The sequence below is a fragment of the Callithrix jacchus genome, chromosome 3 (genome assembly GCF_049354715.1).
Source record: "Callithrix jacchus isolate 240 chromosome 3, calJac240_pri, whole genome shotgun sequence".
Classification (NCBI taxonomy): Eukaryota; Metazoa; Chordata; class Mammalia; order Primates; family Cebidae; genus Callithrix; species Callithrix jacchus.
The window spans coordinates 97,280,511-97,306,621 of NC_133504.1; the positions used below are offsets into that span (position 1 = coordinate 97,280,511).

General features: G+C 41.5%; 1 pseudogene; it reads left to right on the plus strand.

Moving 5' to 3' along the window:
* Positions 1-12,842: 12,842 nt before the first annotated feature.
* LOC100896656 (glyceraldehyde-3-phosphate dehydrogenase pseudogene) lies at positions 12,843-14,151 on the plus strand (annotated as a pseudogene).
* Positions 14,152-26,111: the final 11,960 nt, after the last annotated feature.

Consider the following 26,111-nt stretch of genomic DNA (forward strand, 5'->3'; position numbering starts at 1 on the left):
ACCTCAGGCATAGCTATTAAGGACCCACCTTCAGGCACTTGCAACCTTGGTGTTGTTAAATTAAATAAGCAAGAGACCATTGGCCTGGGACTGCCTCATGCTTTGAGGTCCTATGTAGGAAACCACAAACCTAACTTAGGAGCATGTTTTCTTCTTGCAAGTAGCCAAGTTTCAACCAATCACAAACAGTTGACCTTCAAGCCAGTCACAGGGAGTCAACTGATCAGATCACGCTCAAATAAGGCAGATGGCTCAACACACCCTGGCCTGATAAGGCAAATGCCTAGCCGAAGCCAATCAGATGACTTTTTTCTATTTTTCTTCTGTGTTCATCCTATAAATGTTTACTGCTCACACTGCTGGGCGGAGCTCTCTAAAACCTCTTCTGGTTCTGAGTGTTGCTCAATTTACGAGGTGTTCTTTGATGAAATAAAGTCTGTTAAATAAATTTGTCTAAAATTTTTCTATAACAATATCCCTGGCTTCCCTGCTGACTGTCCTACATTAGTGGTCACTGGAGGTCGAGCTATCACTTTTGGCATTAGCTGTGACAGGAAACATCACCCGAGGCAGCCAGAACGGAAAAGGAGAATGGCAAACAGCACAGGTTCCCAAAGGTAGCTTGTCATTCATGAATCCTTTTTTTAATTTAATTTAATTTTATTTTTTGAGACGAAGTTTCACTGTTGTTACCCAGACTGGAGTGCAATGGCATGATCTTAGCTCACCACAACCTCCGCCTCCTGGGTTCAAGCAATTCTCCTGACTCAGCCTCCCGAGTAGCTGGGATTACAGGCACACACCACCATGCCCAGCTAATTTTTGTATTTTTAGCAGAGACGGGGTTTCACCATGTTGACCAGGATGGTCTCGATCTCTTGACCTCATGATCCACCCGCCTCAGCCTCAAAGTGCTGGGGTTATAGGCATGAGCCACTGCACCTGGCCACGAATCCTTTAAGCATGCCTTTTGTACTGGGTTCAATGGTTACACCCCAAAAAGATATGTCTATGTCCAATCCCCTGGAGTCCATGAACATGACCTTATTTGGAAAAAGGGTTTTTGCAGATGACATTGAATTAAAGGCCTTGAGGAATGAGATCATTCTGGATTATCCAGGTAGCCCTAAACTCAATGACAAGCAAATATCAATATAAAAGTCACACGAGTGAGATAGAGAGACAGAGGTGAAAGTCATATGAAGACTGAGGCAGGTATTGGAATTATGCAGCCACAAATCAAGGAATGCCTGGAGCCACCAGAAGCTGGAAGAGGCAGGAAATAATTTTTCTCTAATAGTCTGTGGAGGGGACGTTGGCCTGCCGACACCTCAGTTTGACTTCCGGCCTCCAGAACTCTAAGAGAATTAATTTCTGTTGTTTTCAGTCACTGTGTTTATGATAATTTTTAAGGCAGCCCTAGGAAATGAACACACTTTCAAAAAAAAAAATTGAACACATTCTCCATGCCAAACACTGTGCCAGACAGCAGTGATACAGCAGTAAATAAAACAAAAACTCTACTCTCATGGAACTTACTTTACAAAGAGGAGAGAGATTATATACCAGCTAATAGACAAACAAGAAAATTTTTATGAGTGTGAAAAGTCTTGCATAAATATGTCAAACACGGCCCTGCGGTAAAGAGTAATTAAGATCATATATCAAGAAAAACTGCAAAGACTCCTCCAAAAGACACCTAAATTTGATAAATGAATTCAGCAAAGTCTCAGGTTACAAAATCAATGTACAGAAATCAGTAGCGCTGGCATACACAAACAAAGACCATGCTGACAATAAAATTAAGAACTCAATCTCCTTTACAATAGCTGCAAAAAAAAAAAAAAAAAACTAGGAACATACTTATCCAAGGGGGTGAAAGACCTGCTAATACAAAAACAACTACAAAACACTGCTGAAAGAAATCAGGGATGACACAAACAAATGGCAACACATCCCATCGTCACAGAAAGGAAGAATCAATACTGTGAAACTGACCATGTTGCATAAAGCAATATACAGATTCAATGCAATTTCCATCAAAATACCAACATTGTTTCTTATAGAATTCAAAAAAACCCCTAAAAGTCATATATAACCAAAAAAGAACCCTAATATCCAAAGCAATTTTAAACAAAAAGAACAAATCTGAAGGCATCACAGTGCCCTACTTCAAACTATATTACACAGTTCTAGTTACCAAACAGCATATACTGGTATAAAAATAGATACATGGACCAATGGAAAAGAGTAGTAAACCCAGAAAGAAAGACAAATACTTGCAACTAACTGATCTTTGACAAAGGCTACAAAAACATAAATTGAAGAAAGGGCACCCTATGTAATAAATGGAACTGGGAAAACTGAATAGCCACATGTAAAAGAATGAATAAAACTGGATCCCTATCTCTCACCTTATAAAAAATCAACTCAGGATAGATCAAATATTTAAATCTAGGACCTGAAACCATAAAAACTCTATAAGAAAACCTAGTACTTTCTTCTGAATATTGACCTAGGCAAAGAAATTACGGCTAAGACCCCAAAAACAAATGCAAGAACAACAAAAAAAATAAAAGGGACCTAATTCAACTAAAAATCTTCTGCACAGCAAAACACATAATCATCAAACAGACAACTCACAGAATGGGAAACAATATTTTCAAACTTTACATCAGGCAAAGGATTAATATCCAGAATCTACAAGGAACTCAAATCAGCAGAATAAAACTAATAATCCCATCAAAAAGTAGGCAAATGACATCAATAAACATTTCTTAAAAGAAGACATATAGATGGCCACCAAACATGGAAAACTGTCCAATATCAATAATCATCAGGGAAACACAAGTTAAAATCACAATGAAATACTACCTGACTCCTGCCACAATGGCCACTATTAAAAAGTCAAAAAACATTAGATGCTGGTATGGATGTGGTAAAAAGGGAGCACTTTTACACTACTGGTGCGAATGTAAATTAGCACAACCTCTATAGAAAACAAAATTTTAAGAAATTTTGTTAAGAGATTTCTTAGACTCAAGATGGCGCTGTGAGAACAACCCAGGATTGGAGTTCTCGTTGTGTCTGCGGAGAGGTGAGTCTGAGCTGCATTTCCAGACTGATCTTTGTTGCTCACGGAACGGGGAAATTCCCAAGTGAAGAGGAGACGCGGGATGCCAGGCAGATATTACGCCTGGCGAAGCCGGCAGCCGGGGTGGCGGCGGCCGGCCCTACCCAGCGCTCCCCACAGGGCGCACTTGTCCGGGTGCCCCGTTGAACCGGCAACTGGAGACGTGAGAGGGCTGGACTTGAGACTGAGCTAGACTTGAACAGTGGGCCAGCCCAGGGGATTGCAGGAACAGAGCGTTAGGATTGGCCCAGTGGGACGAACAAAACCGCGATTTCAAACAAGCCCCGTGCAGACGGCCCAAGACGCTCTGAGGGGGAGGGGTGGCCACCATTACCGAGGTAACCCGCCCCGACTGAGATACACGCCCATTGCTGACGCAGCCAGCCGTTGCCGAGGCAACCCGTCCCTACTGAGATACACGCCCACTGCTGACGCAGCCTGCCATCGCCGAGGCAACCCGCTACAACAGAGAGACTCTGCCGCAGGGCGTGGTGGAGAATAGCAGAACAGCGGAGCCAGGGCGAGCCTCACAACAGCAGGGCGGAGCCTCAGCAGGCAAACAGTGGCTAGTCTGCATCCTAGCTGGGCAGGACCTCAACGGACATCCAAAAATAAAGCCCAAACCCCTCAACACAGCATTTGAGAAAAAAAAGGGTTTTTTTAATGAGCTCTGTTGCAGCAGAATCAAACATAGCAGCCTAACAGCCCTGAATGAACAACACAGCTCACAGCTCAGCAATTAAACCCCTATAAACTACAAACTGTCTCCTCAAGCAGCTCCCTGACCCCTCTATATCCAAAAGACTGACATTAGGCAGGCACCATCCTGGTACAAAGATAGCAGAAAAAGAAACTGGTAGCATCCCTCGCTGTGCCACAGCTGCTAGAGGTGCACCCCAGACAAGCAGGGTCTGGAGCGGACCTCAGCACTCGTACAGCGAAGGGGCTAGACTGGTAGAAGGAAAACCAAGCAACAGAAATACTTCATCATCAACATTCAGGGTGTCCACTCAGAGACCCAATCGAAAAGTCAGCAACTACGCAGACGACCAGCGGACAAATCCGCAAAGATGGGAAGAAACCAGCTCAAAAAGGAGGAAAACACCACCCGAAACCAGAACACCTCGCCTCCTAGAAAGGACCAAAACTCCTCACCAGCAAGGGAACAAAGCTGGACAGAGAATGACTGTGACGAAATGACGGAATTAGACTTCAGAAGATGGATAATGAGAAACTTTGGTGAGCTAAAAGATCATGTATTAAATCAATGCAAAGAAACTAAGAACCTTGAAAAAAGATTTGAAAAAAGATTCGAGGAAATGATAACAAGAATGGATAACTTAGAGAGGAATATGAATGAATTAAAGGAGCTGAAAAACACAATACGAGAACTTCGCGAAGCATGCACAAGTTTCAATAGCCGAATTGACCAAGCAGAAGAAAGAATATCTGAAGTCAAAGACCAACTCAATGAAATAAAACGAGAAACCAAGATTAGAGAAAAAAACGCAAAAAGGAATGAACAAAGTCTCCAAGAAATGTGGGACTATGTGAAAAGACCTAACCTACGTTTGATAGGTGTACCAGAAGGGGACGAAGAGAATGAATCCAAGCTGGAAAATACTCTTCAGGACATCATCCAGGAAAATTTCCCCCACCTAGCAAGACAGGCCAACACTCAATTGCAGGAAATTCAGAGAACACCACAAAGATATTCCGCAAGAAGAGCAACCCCAAGGCACATAATCGTCAGATTCAATAGGGTTGAAATAAAGGAGAGAATACTAAGGGCAGCCAGAGAGAAAGGTCGGGTCACCCACAAAGGGAAGCCCATCAGACTCACAGCAGATCTCTCGGCAGAAACACTACAAGCCAGAAGAGAGTGGGGGCCAATATTCAACATCCTTAAAGAAAAGAACTTTCAACCCAGAATTTCATATCCAGCCAAACTGAGCTTCAGAAGTGAAGGAAAAATAAAATCCTTTGCGAACAAGCAAGTACTCAGAGATTTTGTCACCACCAGGCCTGCTTTACAAGAGCTCCTAAAAGAGGCACTACACATAGAAAGGATCAACCAGTACCAGCCACTCCAAAATCACACTGAATGCTAAAGAGCATCAACATAATGAAGAATCTACAACAACTAACAGGCAAAACAGCCACTTAGCATCAAAATGGCAGTATCAAATTCACACATAACAATATTAACCCTAAATGTAAATGGACTAAATGCACCAATCAAAAGACACAGACTGGCAAATTGGATAAAAAGCCAAAACCCATCAGTGTGCTGTATCCAGGAAACCCATCTCACATGCAAGGATACACAAAGGCTCAAAATAAAGGGATGGAGGAAGATTTACCAAGCAAATGGAAAGCAAAAAAAGCAGGAGTTGCAATTCTCATCTCCGATAAAATAGACTTTAAAGCAACAAAGATCAAAAGAGACAAAGAAGGCCATTACATAATGGTAAAAGGGTCGATACAACAAGAAGAGCTAACGATCCTAAACATATATGGACCCAATGCAGGAGCACCCAGATACATAAGGCAAGTTCTTAAGGACTTACAAAAGGACTTAGACTCTCACACAATAATAGTGGGAGACTTTAACACTCCACTGTCAATACTAGACAGATCTACCAGACAAAAAATCAACAAGGATATCCAGGGCTTGAACTCAGACCTGGAGCAAGCAAACCTGATAGACATTTACAGAACTCTCCATCCCAAATCCACAGAATACACATTCTTCTCAGCACCACATCACACCTACTCTAAAATTGACCACATAATTGGAAGTAAAGCACTGCTCAAAAAATGCAAAACAATTGAAATCATAACAAACAGCCTCTCAGACCATAGTGCAATCAAGTTAGAACTCAGAATTCCGAAACCGACCCAGAACCGCACAGCTTCATGGAAACTGAACAACTGGCTCTTGAATGTTGACTGGGTAAACAACGAAATGAAGGCAGAAATAAAGAAGTTCTTCGAAACCAATGAGAACGAAGACACAACGTGCCAGAACCTCTGGGACACATTTAAAGCAGTCTCTAGAGGAAAGTATATAGCAATAAGTGCCCATATGAGGAGAATGGAGAGATCCAAAATTGACATTCTATCATCAAAATTGAAAGAGCTAGAGGACCAAGACCAAAAAAACTCAAAACCCAGCAGAAGACAAGAAATAACTAAGATCAGAGCTGAGCTGAAGGAGATTGAGACACGAAAAACCCTTCAAAAAATCAATAAATCCAAGAGCTGGTTTTTTGAAAAGATCAACAAAATAGACAGACCACTAGCCAGATTGATTAAAAATAAAAGAGAGAACAACCAAATAGATGCAATAAAAAATGATAAAGGGGAAATCACTACAGATTCCACAGAAATTCAAACCATCATCAGAGAATATTACAAACAACTCTATGCGCATAAACTAGTAAACCTGGAAGAAATGGACAAATTCCTGGATTCCTGTGTCCTCCCATGCCTAAACCAGGAGGAAGCTGAAACTATGAATAGACCAATAACAGGGTCTGAAGTTGAGGCAGCAATTAAGAGCCTACCACACAAAAAAAGCCCAGGTCCAGACGGGTTCACAGCCTAATTCTACCAGAAACACAAGGAAGAGCTGGCACCATTTCTTCTAAAACTATTTCAAACAATCCAAAAAGAGGGAATCCTTCCCAAATCATTTTATGAGACCAACATCATTCTGATACCAAAACCTGGCAGAGACCCAACAAGAAAAGAAAACTTCAGGCCAATATCCATGATGAACATAGATGCAAAAATCTTCAATAAAATATTGGCAAGCCGATTGCAACAGCACATCAAAAAACTTATTCATCATGATCAAGTAGGATTCATCCCGGGGATGCAAGGCTGGTTCAACATACGCAAGTCTATAAATGTAATTCACCACATAAACAGAACCAAAAACAAAAACCACATGATTATCTCAATTGACGCAGAGAAGGCATTTGACAAAATTCAACAGCCCTTTATGCTAAAAACCCTCAATAAACTCGGTATCGATGGAACGTATCTCAAAGTAATAAAAGCTATTTATGACAAACCAACAGCCAATATCATACTGAATGGGCAAAAACTGGAAGCATTCCCTTTGAAATCTGGTATTAGACAAGGATGCCCTCTCTCACCACTCCTATTCAATATAGTACTGGAAGTTCTAGCCAGAGCAATCAGGCAAGAAAAAGAAATAAAGGGTATTCAAATAGGAAAGGTGGAAGCCAAATTGTCTCTATTTGCAGACGACATGATAGTATACCTAGAAGACCCCATTGCCTCAGCCCAAAAACTCCTGAAACTGATAAGCAACTTCAGCAAAGTCTCAGGATATAAAATCAATGTGCAAAAATGACAAGCATTTGTCTACACCAATAACAGACTTAAAGAAAGCCAAATCAAGAGCGAACTGCCATTCGCAATTGCTACAAAAAGAATAAAATACCTTGGAATACAACTCACAAGGAACGTAAGAGACCTCTTCAAGGAGAACTACAAACCACTGCTCAACGAAATCAGAGAGGACACAAACAGATGGAGAAACATTCCATGTTCATGGTTAGGAAGAATTAATATTGTGAAAATGGCTATACTGCCCAAAGTAATTTACAGAATCAACGCTATCCCCATCAAGCTACCATTGACTTTCTTCACAGAACTGGAAAAAAACACCATGAAATTCATATGGAACCAAAAGAGAGCCTGCATAGCCAAGTCAATTCTAAGCAAAAAGAACACAGCGGGGGGCATCACACTACCAGATTTCAAACTATACTATAAGGCTACAGTAATCAAAACAGCATGGTACTGGTACCAAAACAGAGATATAGACCAATGGAACAAAACAGAGGCACCGGAGGCAACACAACATACATACAACTATACAATATTTGATAAACCTGACAAAAACAAGCAATGGGGCAAGGATTCCATGTTTAACAAATGGTGTTGGGAAAACTGGCTAGCCATGTGCAGAAAGCAGAAACTGGACCCCTTCCTGACACCTTACACTAAAATTAACTCCAGATGGATTAAAGACTTAAACATAAGACCTGGCACCATAAAAACCCTAGAAGAAAATCTAGGCAAAACTATCCAGGACATAGGAGTAGGCAAGGACTTCATGAACAAAACACCAAAAGCATTGGCAACAAAAGCCAAAATAGACAAATGGGACCTAATGAAACTCCACAGCTTCTGCACGGCAAAAGAAACAGTCACTAGAGTGGATCGGCAACCAACAGAATGGGAAAAAAAAAAAATTTTGCTCAAGCCTGTAATCCCAGCACTTTGGGAGACCAAGGCGGGTGGATCACGAGATCAACAGATCAAGACCATCCTGGTCAACATGAAGAAACCCCGTCTCTACTAAAAATACAAAAAATTAGCTGGGCATGGTGGCGCACGCCTGTAATCCCAGCTACTCAGGAGGCTGAGGCAGGAGAATTGCCTGAACCCAGGAGGCGGAGGTTGCGGTGAGCCGAGATCGCGCCATTGCACTCCAGCCTGGGTAACAAGAGCGAAACTCCGTCTCAAAAAAAAAAAGGTAAATAGAAACACTTACAAATATTTAAAACATAATTGAGGGATGCAACTCCAGACAGGATGATTAGGCAAGAGTAGGTGACATTTTAGCTGACTCCGTCCAGAAATATCCAGAAAATTTTTAGAAGAATCTTAGGGGCATTGGACTTTTTCAAGAGGTCAAGAAAGCCAGAAAAAAATGCTATTTTGTAACTATTACTGTGTCCCTTTTAAATTCCCAAAATCGTTTTTCAAACTGTACTCCTTAGGACCAAAAGGTGGTCCACTAAAACCTGTGCAGGAGCCACAACTGGAGGAGGGCTGGGGGAGACTCAGGAAGGGTTCTTTGTCCCTGATATCTCTGTTAATCAGAGCAGCTATATGTCTTCCAACTTCCTATATTATAGCTTCCAAGTAAGCTTTTGCCTAAGAAACTGTTTTGCAACTGAGAGAAAATTTGAAAACCACTGCCCTAAGTTGATGTAGACTAGGAACTGTGAAATTATGCTAATGTAGAGAATGTTTTATCAAGGGCCTTCTATGTTTCAAAGTACAGCCATTAATTCATCAAGATCTACATAGACTAAACAAGGACATAGAATGTTTTCTCCCTCCTCCTGGATTCCTGTCTCCCTTTAATTGAGAGCCATTCCTCAAGGGTGGAGGCTTTACTTAACTGAAAGATATATACTGATTATCTGAATTATTTTTTAACTCATCATATTTTTTTTTTTTTTTTTGAGACCAAGTTTCTCTCTTGTTACCCAGGCTGGAGTGCAATGGCGTGATCTCGGCTCAACGCAACCTCCGCCTCCTGGGTTCAGGCAATTCTCCTGCCTCAGCCTCCCGAGTAGCTGGGATTACAGGCAAGCGCCACCACGCCCAGCTAATTTTTTGTATTTTTAGTAGAGATGGGGTTTCACCATGTTGACCAGGATGGTCTCAATCTCTTGACCTCGTGATCCACCTGCCTCGGCCTCCCAAAGTGCTGGGATTACGGGCTTGAGCCACCGCGCCTGGCCAACTCATCATATTTTTTAAACTCATCATCTCTGAATTATTTTTTTAACTAATTCAGGTTTTCATACTTTGCCTAAATATTTTTTAAGGATTCCTACCGTGTAACATATTACGGTTGCTTCACAATAGCGCTAAAATAGAGTCAAGGAGGCAGCCAGATAGAACTTCCTATTAGCTGGTGATATGGTTTGGATGCTTGTCCCCTCCAAATCTCATGTTGCAATGATGCCCAATGTTGGAAGTGGGGCCTGGTGGGAGGTAATTAGATCATAGGAACAGCAGATCCTTCATGAACAGTCTAGCACCATCCCCTTGGTGATGAGTGAGTTCTTGCTCAATTGGTTCATGTGAGATCTGATTTTTTTTAAAAGACGCTGGGACCTCCCCCTTCTCTCTCTCTTGCTCCCACTCTTACCATGTGACCTGCTATCCTTTTGCCTTTTGCCATGATTGTAAGCTTCCTAAAGACCCTCACCAAAAGCAGATTTTGGAGCCATGCTTTTATAGCCTGCAGAACTGTGAACCAATTAAACCTCTTCTCTTTACAAGTTACCTAGTCTCAGATATTCCTTTGTAGCAATGCAGAAACTGACTAGCACAGAAAATTGGTACTGAGGAGAGAGAGATCCCAGAATGGTAGATTCACTGAGGAGAGGGATGTGGCTATAAAGATAACTGAAAATGTGGAAGTTACTTTTAGTAATGGGCAGAGGTTGGAAGAGTTTGAAGGACTCAGAAGACAGGAAGATGAAGGAAAGTCTGGAATGTCTTAGAAAGTTGTTAAGTGGTTGTGACCAAAATGCTGCTAGAAATATGAAGTGAAAATGAGGCTGATGAGGTCTCAAATGGAAGAGAGGAACTTATTGGGAACTGGAGTTAAGGCCACCCATGTTACACCCTAGCAAAGAATGTAATTGCATTGCATTTGTGACCTAGAGATCTGTGGAAGTTCGAATTTATGAGTGATGACCTAAGGTATTTGGCAGAAGAAATTTATAAGCAGCCAAGTGTCCAAGATATGGCCTGGATGTTTCTAATAACCTATGATTAGATACAGGAGTGAAGAAATGACTTAAAGTTGGAATTTATAATGAAAAGGGAAGCAGAGCAGAAAGAAAAGAGAGAAAAAGAGAGAGAGAGAAAGAAAGAAAGAATGAATGAATGAATGAACGAAAGAAAGAAAGTGAAAAGAAAAGAAAGGAAAAAAATTTGCCTCCTGGCCATGTGGTAAAGAAAGCAAAAGCCTTTTCAGGAGAGAAATGCAAGCAGGCTACATTGTAGAGATTAGCATGACTAAAAGGGAGACTAAGTGCTAATATCCAAGACGTAGAAGAAGGGCTTTGAAAGTTTCAGAAGTTTTCAGGGCAGCCTCCCCTCTCTGGCTCAGATACCTAGGAGGAGAGAATGATGGTGGCCAGACCCAGGGCCCCACTGCCCTGTGCAGTCTTGGGACACTACACCCCACCTTCTGGCTAATCCAGTTTCAGCTCCAGCTCAAAGAGGTCCAGGTACAGCTTCGACCACCACTCTGGAGGGTGCAAGCCGTAAGAATGGTGGCTGTCATGTGGTGTTAAGCCTGCAGATGCTCAGAATGCAAACATGAAGGAGGCTTGATGGCTTCCACCTAGATTTCAGAAGATATATAGGAAAGCCTGGGTGCCCAGGCAGAAGACTGCCATGGGAGTGAAGCCCTCATAGAGAAGCACTATTAGGGCAATGCTGAGGGGAAATGTGGGTTTGGAGCCTCTACACAGTATCTCCACCAGGGCACTGCCTAGTGGAAGTGCAGGAAGGGGGCCACTCTCGTCTAGATCCCAGAATGGTAGATTCACTGGCAGCTTGCACACTTTACCTAGAAAAGCTACAATCTCTCAACTCCAACCTGTGAGAGCAGCTGCATGGCCTGCAGCCTGCAAAACCACAGCAGTGGGGCCGCCCAGGACCATGAGCTTCCCCTCACAACAAGATGTGGGACATGAAGTCAACAATTATGTTAAAGCTTTAAAATGTAATGCCTGCCCTGCTGGGTTTCAGACTTGCTTGGGGCCTATTATCCATTCTTTTGGCCAGTTTCTTCCTTTGGAATGTTTACCCAATGCCTATACCACCATTGTGTCTGGGAAGTACATAACTTGGTTTTTATCTAATAGGCACATAGTTGAAAGAACTTCATCTCCAGATAAGACTTGGGACTTGGGACTTGGGACTTTTTAGTTAGGCTGGAATGAGTTAAGAATTGGGGAAACTATCACAAATGCATGACTGTATTTCAAAATGTGAAAAGCTCATGAGATTTGGGACACCTTCACCAGAAGCAGAATACCCTCAGATATTTCTTTATAGTGATGCAAAATCTGACTAACAAAGCTAGTAATCTTCTCCACTCTACAATCACTGACAATTTTTTTTAAAAATGGCAGTACAGTATACTCAATGGATTTAGCTAGGCTAATTTTAGCCTGCTGAAACCCCGAGGTTATCATTTGGGATTAGATTTTCTGTAACAGAAAAAATCATGAATAATAGTGGCATAAACAAGAGAGAAGGACATTTTAATTCCTCTCCCTAAAAAGCCTTGTAGTCAGACCAAATCCACCATGACACTAAATGTTAGGACCCAGGTTCTTTTCACCTTGTGGTTCTGTGATGCACAGAGTTTCTATCCCAAAATTACCCTGTGGTTCAAAAGGGCTGCTTGAGCCCCAACCATGTAATCTGAATTTCTGCCATCAGGAAGGATGAAGTTAAAGACACTTGCTGGAAGTTGCAATCTGTACTTCATTTTACACTTCATTGGCTGAAACTTACCCATGTGGCCAAACCCAGCCACAGGAAGTTGAGAAATGTAGTCTATTTTCCAAGTAGTCATCTGCCAGCTTAAAATTAGGTATTGTATTGCTGGCCCCAGTGTTCCTCAGTACCCTTATCTCACTGTGCTCACCCCCGTTCTCTGAGCTCTGCCTCATTGGCCTGCTCCCAGTGCCTTGAACAGATCAGGCTCTCTTACAACAGAGGGCCTTTGTATGTTCTCTTTTACTTTCTGAGCCACTCTTCTCCCATGGCATACCCTGCTTATCTATCTATTAATAAATCCCATCTATATCCTTCAAATCTGACTCAAAACAACACCCTTGCTCTCTGCTCCTCCTGTTTGACAGACAGCCACATCTTGTCTCCCATCGCCAGCCACATCCCTGAGACACCATGGGGAAGGTGAGGATCGGAGTCAGCGGACTTGTTCGTATTGGGCGCCTGGTCACCAGGGCTGCTTTTAACTCTGGTAAAGTGGATATTGTTGCCATCAATGATCCCTTCATTGACCTCAACTACATGGTCTACATGTTCCAGTATGATTCCACCCATGGCAAATTCGATGGCACTGTCAAGGCTGAGAACAGGAAGCTTGTCATCAATGGTAATCCCAACACCATCTTCCACGAGCAAGATCCCTCCAAAATCAAGTGGGGCGATGCTGGCGCTGAGTATGTGGTGGAGTCCACTGGCATCTCCACCACCATGGAGAAGGCTGGGGCTCACTTGCAGGGGGGAGCCAAAAGGGTCATCATATCTGCCCCCTCTGCTGATGCCCCCATGTTCGTGATGGGCGTGAACCATGAAAAGTAGGACAACAGCCTCAAGATCGTCAGCAATGTCTCCTGCACCACCAATTTCTTAGTGCCCCTGGCCAAGGTCATCCATGACAACTTTGGTATCGTGGAAGGACTCATGACCACCGTCCACGCCATCACTGCCACCCAGAAGACTGTGGATGGCCCTTCCAGGAAACTGTGGCATGATGTCTGTGGGGCTCTCCAGAACATCATCCCTGCCTCTACTGGCACTGCCAAGGCTGTGGGCAAGGTCATCCCTGAGCTGAACGGGAAGCTCACTGGCATGGCCTTCCATGTCCCCACTGTCAACGTGTCAGTGGGGGACCTGACCTGCCGCCTGAAAAAACCTGCCAAATAGGATGACATCAAGAAGGTGGTGAAGCAGGCGTTGGAGGGCCCCCTCAAGGGCATCCTGGGCTACACTGAGCACCAGGTGGTGTCCTCTGACTTCAATAGCGACACCCATTCTTCCACCTTTGATGCTGGGGCTGGCATTGCCCTCAACGACCACTTTGTCAAGCTCATTTCCTGATATGACAATGAATTTGGCTATAGCAACAGGGTGGTGGACCTCATGTCCCACATGGCCTCCAAGGAGTAAGACCCCTGGACCACCAGCCCCAGTGAGAGCATGAGAGGAAGAGAGGCCCTCACTGCTGGGGAGTCCCTGCCACACTGAGTCCCTCACCACACTGAATTGCCCCTCCTCACAGTTTCCATGCAGACCCCTTGAAGAGGGAGGGGCCTAGGTAGCCCCACCTTGTTGTGTACCATCAATAAAGTCCCCTGGGCTCAGCCAAAAAAAAAAACACACACCCTTAAGCCTTTCTTTACCTTAAACTAGGTCGAATGTCCCACTATACAGTCTCAGGGAGCATACCCTTCTTGTTTGTGGTACTTATCACTATTACAGTTTGACATTTACTTGTGTGGTTATTTGATTCATGATTATCTCCTCCTTCAGGAAGTAAGTCTGTCTATTATTCATTACTGTATCTCTAGCACCTTAATACCTGGTGCTTAGAGGGTTCCCAGTAAATATGAGTTAAACATGTTAGTACCATTTAAATTTCTGTTTCACAAACATGGTGCAAAATTCCCTTTAAAAAAAATCTATTTTGGGGGCAAAGGACATGAACAGAAACTTCTCAGAAGAAGACATAAATGTGGTCAAGAAACATATGAAAAATGCTCAACATCACTAATCATTAGAGAAATGCAAATCAAAACCACATGAGATACCATATCACACCAGTCAGAATAGCTGTTAGTTAAAAAGTCAAAAAATACCAGACACTGGTGAGGTTGCAGAGAAAAGGGAATGCTTATACACTGCTGATGGGAATGTAAATTAGTTCTGTCACTGTGGAAATCAGTTTGGACATATCTCAAAGAACTTAGAAATACCATTGGACCCAGCATCCCATTACTGGTTATATACCCAAAGGAATATAAATCATTCTGCCATAAAGACACACGCATACATGCATTCACTGCAGCACTATTCACAATAGCAAAGACATGGAATCAACCCAGATGTCTACTAGCAGTAGACTGGATAAAGAAAATGTGGTATATACACATTGGAATACTATGCAGCCATTAAAAAAATGAAATTGTGTATTTTGCAGCAATCTGGATGGAGCTGGAGGTCATTATCCTAAGCAAATTAATTTAGGAACAGAAAACCAAATACTGCATGTTCTCACTTAGAAGTAGGAGCCAAACATTGGGTGCTCATGGACATAAAGATGGCAACAACAGACACTAGGGCCTACTTGAGAGTGGAAGGTGTGGGGAGGGTGAGGATGGAAAAACTACCCATGGGATACTGTGTTCACGGTGGGTGACAAAATCATTTGTACACCAAACCCCAGTGACATGCAATTTACTCATAACCATGTAACAAACCTGCGCACATATCCCCTTGAACCTAAAATAAGAGTTGGGAGATAAACAAAAACATATTTGTGATAAACATAAGATGTATAAGATATACAACTAATTACACAGGTTTATTTCTGTTTGACTTGCCTAAATTATGGTATGCGAAATAAAAACTTAAATATTTTTGACCATAATCTGGAAAGTCTGAAGGTTTTTCCGGGAAGAGGGATATGGAGTGGTTGCTTATATTCATGAACTTGTGCATGAGCCGGTGGGGAGGAGTCTTATTTCTATTTTGAATCTTCCCAGGTGTTTTCTCCTTCATTCCCAAGCTCCTTTGCATCTGGCTTCAAATTTTTGCATTGAGTCATCCTTGAATACATTTCTTAAATATACTCTAAACAAAGTAGCAGCCTTCCTTTAGTATTTCAGCCAGTCTGATCTAATTCTAACAATATAGAAAACAATTTCATTCCTCGAACTTGAATAGTCTCCTATCAATAGCTTTATTGAAAAATCCCCTCATGCAATTTACCAGCACTTTCTGTTTAGGGGTGATGGTAATAGGCCTTGTTCAGGGAATCAAAACTGAACAACTCCCAAAATGAATCTTTCACTGGAGTTGACTCACATCTTTCTATATTTCTTTTGCGTAAAAATAGCCACGAAAAATAAAATGACTATGGAAGAGAGAAAAAATAATCAACAGCTGACTATATTTGTGATGTTTTCCAACTGTGCCTTCTACATGACTTCTTTGTTATTAAATTATCTTGAATCATGTTGTCCTTAATAACGATGAAACGATAATAGAGTTGTAGCAAATATTTATTGAGTGCTTACTATATGCCATGCAGAGGGATCAAAATAAAACACTAAGGGACAGTATGCTAATCTAATGTTATAAAACCAAACACACTAGAACGCCGTATATTTGCAACTCACTGTGTCTGGCCATATGCATTATGTATACATAAATGACACCCCAGATTTTCTACCAGCAAATTGGTGAGCATGAGTCATAGATTTCTTCAGCTCTTCTCCTTCCACATCCAAATCTTGACGTGTTACGGATACTCTTCCTCCTCACTTGAGTTTAACTCAAGCTACCTCCTTGGGTTTTCACTGACTTATTTCTTAAGTGTCTTTCACCTAATGCATTGATAAGCAACTCACAGCCAACAGACTTCATGCAACCCACCTGGCTTTGTAACAGTGTCCATAGCACAACTTCAAAAACAATAAGTGAAAATATTAGTATTGATATTCCCACCCATATACACATATTTGTAAAACCTTGCCCATATTTTCTCTTGCTTTCAGGCCTCTACACATTCTATTCCTTCTGTCTGAAACCAACAGCCTGCTTCTGCCTAGCAAACTCTAAACCATTGATCACATCTCAGCTTTCATATTTCTCTAAATCCAGGTATCCAATCAGTAACCCTATTGTATAGCATTTATCATACTATGTTATAAAAGTGCTATACATTTGTCTGTAATGCCCAATGAATTATAAGCTTTAGAACAGTGAGGACTGTATCTTCTCTTGGTTTAATTTCTGCATCAAACGCAAGCAAAATAGGTATTCATGTTCATATATATTAAAAATGCATTGACTATTTATCATATACCCGGGCAATAGCTAAGGAGGTATGCTTTCAGTACCGATCAACGGCCTGCCATAAGTTGTCCAATTCTCAAACATAAGCCACAAATTCTGCTGCTTTTGTTGCAAAAGCAATAACTATGCAATCATGTGGATATAAACAAAACCAACTCACTTATCCCAATTCCAAAATAAATTAACATTTCTGGATTCCTTGCCCTCATTCTTATCTTCGGTAACTAATTTGCTGCAGAGAATGGTAAAACTATGGTAGATTACTCATGTGAGAATTTATTTAAATATATAAATAGACTGATCCTGTTTCTGATCTGCTCAAAACTTTCAATGATCCTTTAATATCTGTAGGATAAAAACCCATATTTCTGCGGCTGATATTTAAGGCTAGTCATAATCTTACACATTCCTACTTTCCAGGCCTTTCTTCCCAACCCATCACACACTCAGTATTCTAGGCAAATCAATTTGTTGTTTCTAATATGTGCAGTCTTTGATATCTATTATAATGATAATAACCAACCCTCAAAGAGTCTTCATTGTATGCCAGCCCCTCTTCTAAGTGCTTCACATATGCTATCTCATTTAATCTTTACAACATTGTCAGGTGGCTATCACTGTTACCCTTGTTTTAGAAATGAAGAACTTGAGCCACCTTGCTAAGGTCACACAGTATGTAGAAAAGCCTGGCTGTGATCCCAGACAAGTTTAGCTCCAGGGCAATGTTCTGAATTAGGTCCCTTCTTCTCTATTCTCTTCCTTCTACCTGTCTCCACCTCTGCATTTCTGAATCCCATATACAGCCTTCAAGTCTCAACTCAAATGGCTCCTTCTCAATGAAGACTTTCTTGATCCCCCGCCATCCTCGTTTCTCCTGAAATCCCCTCGCCTCTTGTCAATATTTAGCTTCTCATGGAGCTGACTTTCTAGCTTGTCTATGTTTCAATGTTTTTTGCCTTTGTCTCACCTGAGGTAAGCTCCTTAAAGTCGGAAACTTATTTCATTAATAATCCTTGTTTTAACTCCAGTGCACATATCTTGTAGTTTCATTCATAACAGGTACGTTAAAAAAAAAACTTTTTTAATTGAAGGAATGTGATAGATTATCCTGATATTTTATTATATTTTAATGCCATATTCAAAGCCAGTGAACACATTTGTCCAAATAAAATAAATTCTAATAAACAGAAAATTATCTAAGAGTTCCCTTCTCCATGCTTCTGTATCATTTTTCCCAATCACTCTTTTGTTTTTCTGACAAATATCTACCTTAAGGATTGAACTTAAATGTCACTTCCTCCAGAGGCTGTCCATCTAATAACCCCAGGGATGATGACAGATTTCTTATGTACCTTCTACGGCACTTCTGCCTAACATTAGAGAGTTTATCGGATTGTGTTGAGGTGTTTACTTGGCTTCTCATTAGGCTGGGAGTAGAGGGCCATGGACCTCATCTTTATGTGACTGAAGGAATTAACAGAGAAACCCTGTTCCCACACACATAGCCTTTAATCAGACAAAACCCCACTGCTAAGTGTAGACTGTAACCTAGGCTGCACACATCCTAGAGTTGAAAAAGCTGCAATTCTGTACTACTCTGGTGGTTATGAATGCCTAGAGCTGCTCTGGGCAGGTTTCTCCCTAATAAAGAAAATGTTTTTCCATCAATATTAGTTTAGATTTAACTGTCTCTGAGAATAATATTAATATTTTCTCTTAGAAGGTGATGCTTACATTGTTAAGTTGACCAGTGTTATGGTTTGACTTTTTATCCCCTCCAAAACTCATTTTGAAATTTAGTTGCCATTGTGACTATATTAAGAGATGACACTTTTAAGAAGCCATTAAAGTTCACCCTTCTGGGTGGGCTTGGTGCCCTTGTGGAAGGAAAATTTTGGCCCCCTCTTGCTCTCTCTTGCCCTTCCATTGGATGGCACAGCAAGAAGGTCCTCACAAGATACCTCCCCCTTTTTCTTGAACTTCTCAGATGCCAGGACCATAAGAAACTTCTGTAATTTCTATTCATTATAAATTACATGGCCTGTGTATTCTGTCATAGTAGCACGGAATGAACTAAAACATCCAGAAAAGGAACCAGTAGGTCTGCAATTTTGCTGGTGGGAGATTTAGGAAGGAAACTCACGTTGAAGCTTCCCCCAACCAGAGGACTGTAACCAAACCCTTCATTCACCCATACATCCCTTTTCCTTTAAAGAGTAGGCTTTCCTGGGATTTTTGTACTTGGCAGGGGAGGAGAGCTAGATTTTTTTACACTAAGAAGCCTGCTTGAAAAAGGGTTGTTTTGGCTGGGCACAGTGGCTCATGCCTATAATCCCAGCACTTTGGGAGGCTGAGACAAGAGTATCACTTGAGAATAGAAGTTTAACAGCAGGCTAGGAGTTTAACACATTGGAACACTGTCTCTACAAAAAATAAAAATCAAATTTAAAAATGGTCAGGTGTGGTGCTGTGCTTGTAGTTCCAGCTATGTGGGATGCTGAAGTGGATGGATTACTTGAGCCTGGGGAGTTGAGGTTGTAGTGAATCATGAATGTACAACAGTACTCCAGTCTGTACAACAGAGTGAGACCCTTTTGGAAGGACGGAAGCAAGGAAGGAAGGAAGGAAGGAAGGAAGGAAGGAAGGAAGGAAGGAAGGAAGGAAGGAAGGAAGGAAGGAAGGAAGGAAGGGAAAAAAGGGAGGGAGGGAAGGAGAAAGGGAGGGAAAAAAGGGAGGGAGGGAAGGAGAAAGGGAGGGAGGGAGGAAAGGAAAAGAGAGAGATAGAAAGAAAAGATGTTTTTTATAGAACAATGACCAAAACAAAGCCCAAAATACCCTGAGGGTAGGCATGCTATCTTCTGGCAGCTAGGATGGCTGGGGAGTTGGGGTCTAATTTCTCTAAGATTCAAAGTAAAGTACAATTGAGCTAAATTGTTACTTCTAGTTGCAATTCCGTTTGCTTTCACTCTCTGATGTGGAAATTCCCAGTCTCAGATAGTGCTTTAGGGCTGCTAAAGACCACGGGCAATGACAGGAAAATGCAACTGGTCCCACCCCTCCATCTTGGGCCTCATTGGAGAAAAGGTGTCAATGGTGCTAAGTGGTGCTGAGCTTCAGTTGGTATTGAGAGGTGGCTGGGAGCAAAGCTGGGATAACAGAAGACCCATGATGCTACAAGAATAGCTGAAAGCAGACATGTGCACAGTAGAGTGATACAAAAACTTTGGATTTCTCCTGAGGAAAGGAAAGCACCACTCACCGAGGAGAAAAGAGAGCTGTAGAAAAAATCCTATAATGGACATTCAGTAAACGTTTAATATCAACCCAAAACCCCAGAAAAAAATATTTATCCTATACTTCTGAAAGTCAAAGACAGAAAACTTAGACACTTGCCTTAAATAATTCTCCATATAGTGAGGAGGAAGGATAGTTGAATCAATAAGAGCTGTTCTTTAGGTAGTGCTGTCCAATAGAACTTTCTGCAATATGGAGAGATTATGGATTACATTCTATGTCTGTGCAGTCCAATATGGCAGCCCCAGCCGCATGTTTCTATTACACACTTAATATGTGGCTAGTACAATCAGAAACTAAATTTTAGCCCAGGCATGGTGGCTCATGCCTTTAATCCCAGCACTTTGTGAGGCTGAGGTGGCTGGATCATGGTCAGTAGATCAAGACCATCCTGGCCAACATGGTGAAACAACATCTCTACTGAAATACAAAAAAAAAAAAATTAGGCAGGCATGGTGGCGAGCATCTGTAGTCCCAGCTACTGAGGAGGCTGAGGCAGGAGAATCACTTGAACCAGGAAGTGGAGGTTGCAGTGAGCCGAGATTGCGCCACTGCACTCCAGCCTGGCAACAGAGCAAGACTCGATCTAAAAAAATATTTTTTTTAAAACCTGTAAATTTTAGATTTTAATTAATTTTAATTTTAATTAAATACACGTGCTGATGGCTACCATATTGAGCAGGGCAACTTTCTTTTGTTTGTCACTTTTCTTTCTGTGGATTATTGATGAGCATAAGAAAACAAACCAACACAACACCAAGAGCACTACAGAGTTCTCTTACACTTAAGTTGAAGCCACATTTAAAGTTAAATTCCAGAACTTGAATCATTAATTCATGGTTATGAGCAGTCTCAGAAAAATACTCACTATATTTTTATTATGGGTCCTCTTTGATGAATTATAATCACTTCAGTTAAACAAATATATTCAACTCTCATGGAATAATTTCTCAGGCAGGGGCCTGCACAAATCATGTAATCTTTTAGTTACCAGATCACGGTCATAATTTCTATGCATCTTTTCCCTCTAACAAGAATTGGGAAAAGAATGATAATTTTTTTTTTTTGACCCTTGGAACAGGGCAACTTTAGACTCATGCTGAATTAGATTTGATTCCCAGCTGTACCTTTTACAACTCATGTGCTCTGAAGTAAGACAATAAGCCTTTCTAAGCTTTAGTGTCCTAATCTGTAAAATGCAAATATTAATAACACTCTTTGGAGAATGTCGAGGATGAAATGAGATAATGCATATAAGTGCTTAACAGTACCTAGCACAAGTACATGCTCAATATATGTTAGCAAGTTATTTAATATCAAGACAGATTATAGTAATATGAGTTACAAGTTTTTTTTATAGATTGGAACAAGAGAACAACAGTTATTTTAATTAAAAAAAATTGTTCTCTGTTCCACTGCCAGCCATATTTTATTTTCTTCATTGCATTATCATTCTCTAGAAGTTATATTATTAATTTATTTATTTATATGGTTTTTATCTGTTTACAATGCAAGAACAGGGTAAAGTTCCCAATTTTTTTTTGTTATTGTTCTTTTTCTCTTTCATAAGCCCAGCATCTTGTTAAGCACCTAGCACCTGATAGGTTCTTCATCAGCAGTTATTGAGTAGATGAATAACCTAACAAATTAATCTAATCTTATTCTGCACTTCAGAAAAGCTTAGTGATACTACTGCTTACCAAAAGAGAAAAGAAAAGATGCTTCTTCCTCCCCCAATGGATAGTGCATAGTGAAAGATTAATGATGGATAAATAAATGATGATTTTATCACTTAGTATGAATCAATTAAGACCAAAGCAAATGCTATTTTTTTAAGATTTGGAATTTCAACTCTTTAGATTCTTTTATTACAAAATTGCTCAAAAATCAGTGAGTGATTTAGATTACTATATATATAAGTTGCCAATAAAAATGATATTCTATCAAAATTAATTGCTTTTTATTTTTGTCAAACCTATTTTTAAGGAATTCAATCAAAATATGAAAACATTTTCCAGAAAATAAAGCTCAATTAACATAAATGAAATGAAAATAACTCCACTTTTATTTAATGATGTGTCTCAAATGCATTTGCATGCTTTAGTACTGAGCAAAAGTACAACATAATAAAGTTTTTTAAAAAATTTAAATTGTCTCTAATTTGCAGATCCACCATAGTCAAAATATATTGTTAATAAAATTAACATTCACATAATGGCACTGCTACCAAAGTATACTTAATATAAACTGAACTAGATTGTAATTAACTGGGAAGAATACTCCACTGATTGCCAAAGCAGTGCCTGAATAGTGATTGACACCTATAGCACACAGAAATAGAGTCAGGATTTAGATCTCAGAGGATCTTTAATCTAATGCTTTGAGGTGGGAAGAGAAGAGGTTAGAAAACATACTCTACTTCAGACAGAAATACTGGTATTTTTTGTTCGACTGGTTTCTTCCTCTTTAAATCATTGAGTGTGAGTATCAGGTCTATGGACAGGGAAGTAAATAGGTTTGCATCATGTATTTAAATTGAAAATAACAGGAGGAGACTCAAGATGGCGCTGTGAGAACAACCCAGGATTGGAGCCCGCGTTGAATCCGCAAACGGTGAGTCAGTGCTGCATTTCCAGACTGATCTTTGTTGCCCACAGAACGGGGAAACTCCCAAGTATAAAAAGACACGGGACGCCAGGCAGTAGGTCTGCCTGGCGAAGCCGGCAGCCGGGGCGGCGGCGGCCGGCCCTACCCAGCAATCCCCACAGGGCGCGCTTTCCGGGTGCCTTGTTGAACCGGCAACCTGAGACTTGAGAGGGCTGGACTTGAGACTGAACGAGACTTGCACAGTAGCCCAGCCCAGGGGATTGCAGGGACAGATCGTTTGGGAAACCCAGTGGGACGAACAAAACCGCGATTTCAAACTATCCCGGGCAGACGGTCCTAGACGCTCTGTGGGGTAGGGGCGTCCACCACTACGGAGGCAACCTGCCCCAACTGATATACACGCCCACTGCTGAGGCAGCCAGCCGTTGCCGAGGCAACCCGCCCCAACTGAGATACACGCCCACTGCTGACGCAGCCAGCCATTGCCGAGGCAACCCGTCCCTACTGAGATACACGCCCACTGCTGACGCAGCCTGCCGTTGCTGAGGCAACACGCTACAACTAAGAGACTCCGCCGCAGGGCGTGGCGGAGACCACAGCAGAGCCGGCAGGAACAGCGCAAATCACACAACAGCAGGGCGGAGCCTCGGCAGCCAAACAGTGGCTAGTCTGCCTTCGAGCTGGGCAGGACACCTGATCGGACATCCAAAAATAAAGCCCAAACCCCTCAACACAGAGCATTTGAGAAAAAAGAAAGGGTTGTTTAATGAGCTGTGTTGCAGCAGAATCAAACATAGCAGCCTAACAGCCCTGAATGAACAACAGAGTGCACAGCTCAGCAATTAAACCCCTATAAAGTACAAACTGTCTCCTCAAGCAGCTCCCTGACCCCTCTATATCCAAAAGACTGTCATTAGGCAGGCATCATCCTGGGACAAAGAGAGCAGAAAAAGAAACTGGTAGCATCCCTCGCTGTGCCACGGCTACTAGAGGTGCACCCCAGAGAAGCAGGGTCTGGAGCGGACCTCAACAGTCGTACAGCGAAGGGGCTAGACTGGTAGAAGGAAAACCAAGCAACAGAAATACTTCATCATCAACATTCTGGGTGTCCACTCAGAGACCCAAACGAAAAGTCAGCAACTACGCAGACGACCAGCGGACAAATCCACAAAGATGGGAAGAAACCAGCGCAAAAAGGAGGAAAACACCCAAAACCAGAACACATCGCCTCCTAGAAAGGACCAAAACTCCTCACCAGCAAGGGAACAAAGCTGGACGGAGAATGACTGTGACGAAATGACGGAATTAGACTTCAGAAGATGGATAATGAGAAACTTTTGTGAGCTAAAAGATCATGTATTAAATCAATGCAAAGAAACTAAGAACCTTGAAAAAAGTTTTGAAAAAAGATTCGAGGAAATGATAACAAGAATGGATACCTTAGAGAGGAATATAAATGAATTAAAGGAGCTGAAAAACACAATACGAGAACTTCGCGAAGCAAACGCAAGTTTCAATAGCCGAATTGACCAAGCAGAAGAAAGAATATCTGAAGTCGAAGACCAACTCAATGAAATAAAACGAGAAACAAAGATCAGAGAAAAACGCGCAAAAAGGAATGAACAAAGTCTCCAAGAAATGTGGGACTATGTGAAAAGACCTAACCTACGTTTGATAGGTGTACCAGAAGGGGACGAAGAGAATGAATCCAAGCTGGAAAATACTCTTCAGGACATCATCCAGGAAAATTTCCCCCACCTAGCAAGACAAGCCAACACTCAATTGCAGGAAATACAGAGAACACCACAAAGATATTCCGCAAGAAGAGCAACCCCAAGGCACATAATCGTCAGATTCAACAGGGTTGAAATAAAGGAGAGAATACTAAGGGCAGCCAGAGAGAAAGGTCGGGTCACCCACAAAGGGAAGCCCATCAGACTGAAAGCAGATCTCTCGGCAGAAACACTACAAGCCAGAAGAGAGTGGGGGCCAATATTCAACATTCTTAAAGAAAAGAACTTTCAACCCAGAATCTCATATCCAGCCAAACTGAGCTTCAGAAGTGAAGGAAGAATAAAATCCTTTGCGAATAAGCAAGTATTCAGAGATTTTGTCACCACCAGGCCTGCTTTACAAGAGCTCCTAAAAGAGGCACTACACATAGAAAGGATCAATCAGTACCAGCCATTCCAAAATCACACTGAATGCTAAAGAGCTTCAACATAATGAAGAATCTACAACAACTAACAGGCAAAACAGCCACTTAGCATCAAAATGGCAGTATCAAATTCACACAAAACAATATTAACCCTAAATGTAAATGGACTAAATGCACCAATCAAAAGACACAGACTGGCAAATTGGATAAAAAGCCAAAACCCATCAGTGTGCTGTATCCAGGAAACTCATCTCACATGCAAGGATACACAAAGGCTCAAAATAAAGGGATGGAGGAAGATTTACCAAGCTAATGGAAAGCAAAAAAAAGCAGGAGTTGCAATTCTCATCTCTGATAAAATAGACTTTAAAGCAACAAAGATCAAAAGAGACAAAGAAGGCCATTACATAATGGTAAAAGGATCGATACAACAAGAAGAGCTAACGATCCTAAACATATATGGACCCAACACAGGAGCACCCAGATACATAAGGCAAGTTCTTAATGACTTACAGAAGGACTTAGACTCCCACACAATAATAGTGGGAGACTTTAACACTCCACTGTCAATACTAGACAGATCAACCAGACAGAAAATCAACAAGGATACCCAGGGCTTGAACTCAGACCTGGAGAAAGCAAACCTGGTGGACATTTACAGAACTCTCCACCCCAAATCCACAGAATACACATTCTTCTCAGCACCACATCACACCTACTCTAAAATTGACCACATAATTGGAAGTAAAGCACTGCTCAACAAATGCAAAACAACTGAAATCATAACAAACAGCCTCTCAGACCATAGTGCAATCAAGTTAGAACTCAGAATTCAGAAACAGACCCAGAACCGCACAGCTTCATGGAAACTGAACAACTGGCTCTTGAATGTTGACTGGGTAAACAACGAAATGAAGGCAGAAATAAAGAAGTTCTTCGAAACCAATGAGAATGAAGACACAACGTGCCAGAACCTCTGGGACACATTTAAAGCAGTCTCTAGAGGAAAGTATATAGCAATAAGTGCCCATATGAGGAGAATGGAGAGATCCAAAATTGACACCCTATCGTCAAAATTGAAAGAGCTAGAGGAGCAAGATCAAAAAAACTCAAAACTCAGCAGAAGACAAGAAATTACTAAGATCAGAGCTGAGCTGAAGGAGATTGAGACACGAAAAACCCTTCAAAAAATCAATAAATCCAAGAGCTGGTTTTTTGAAA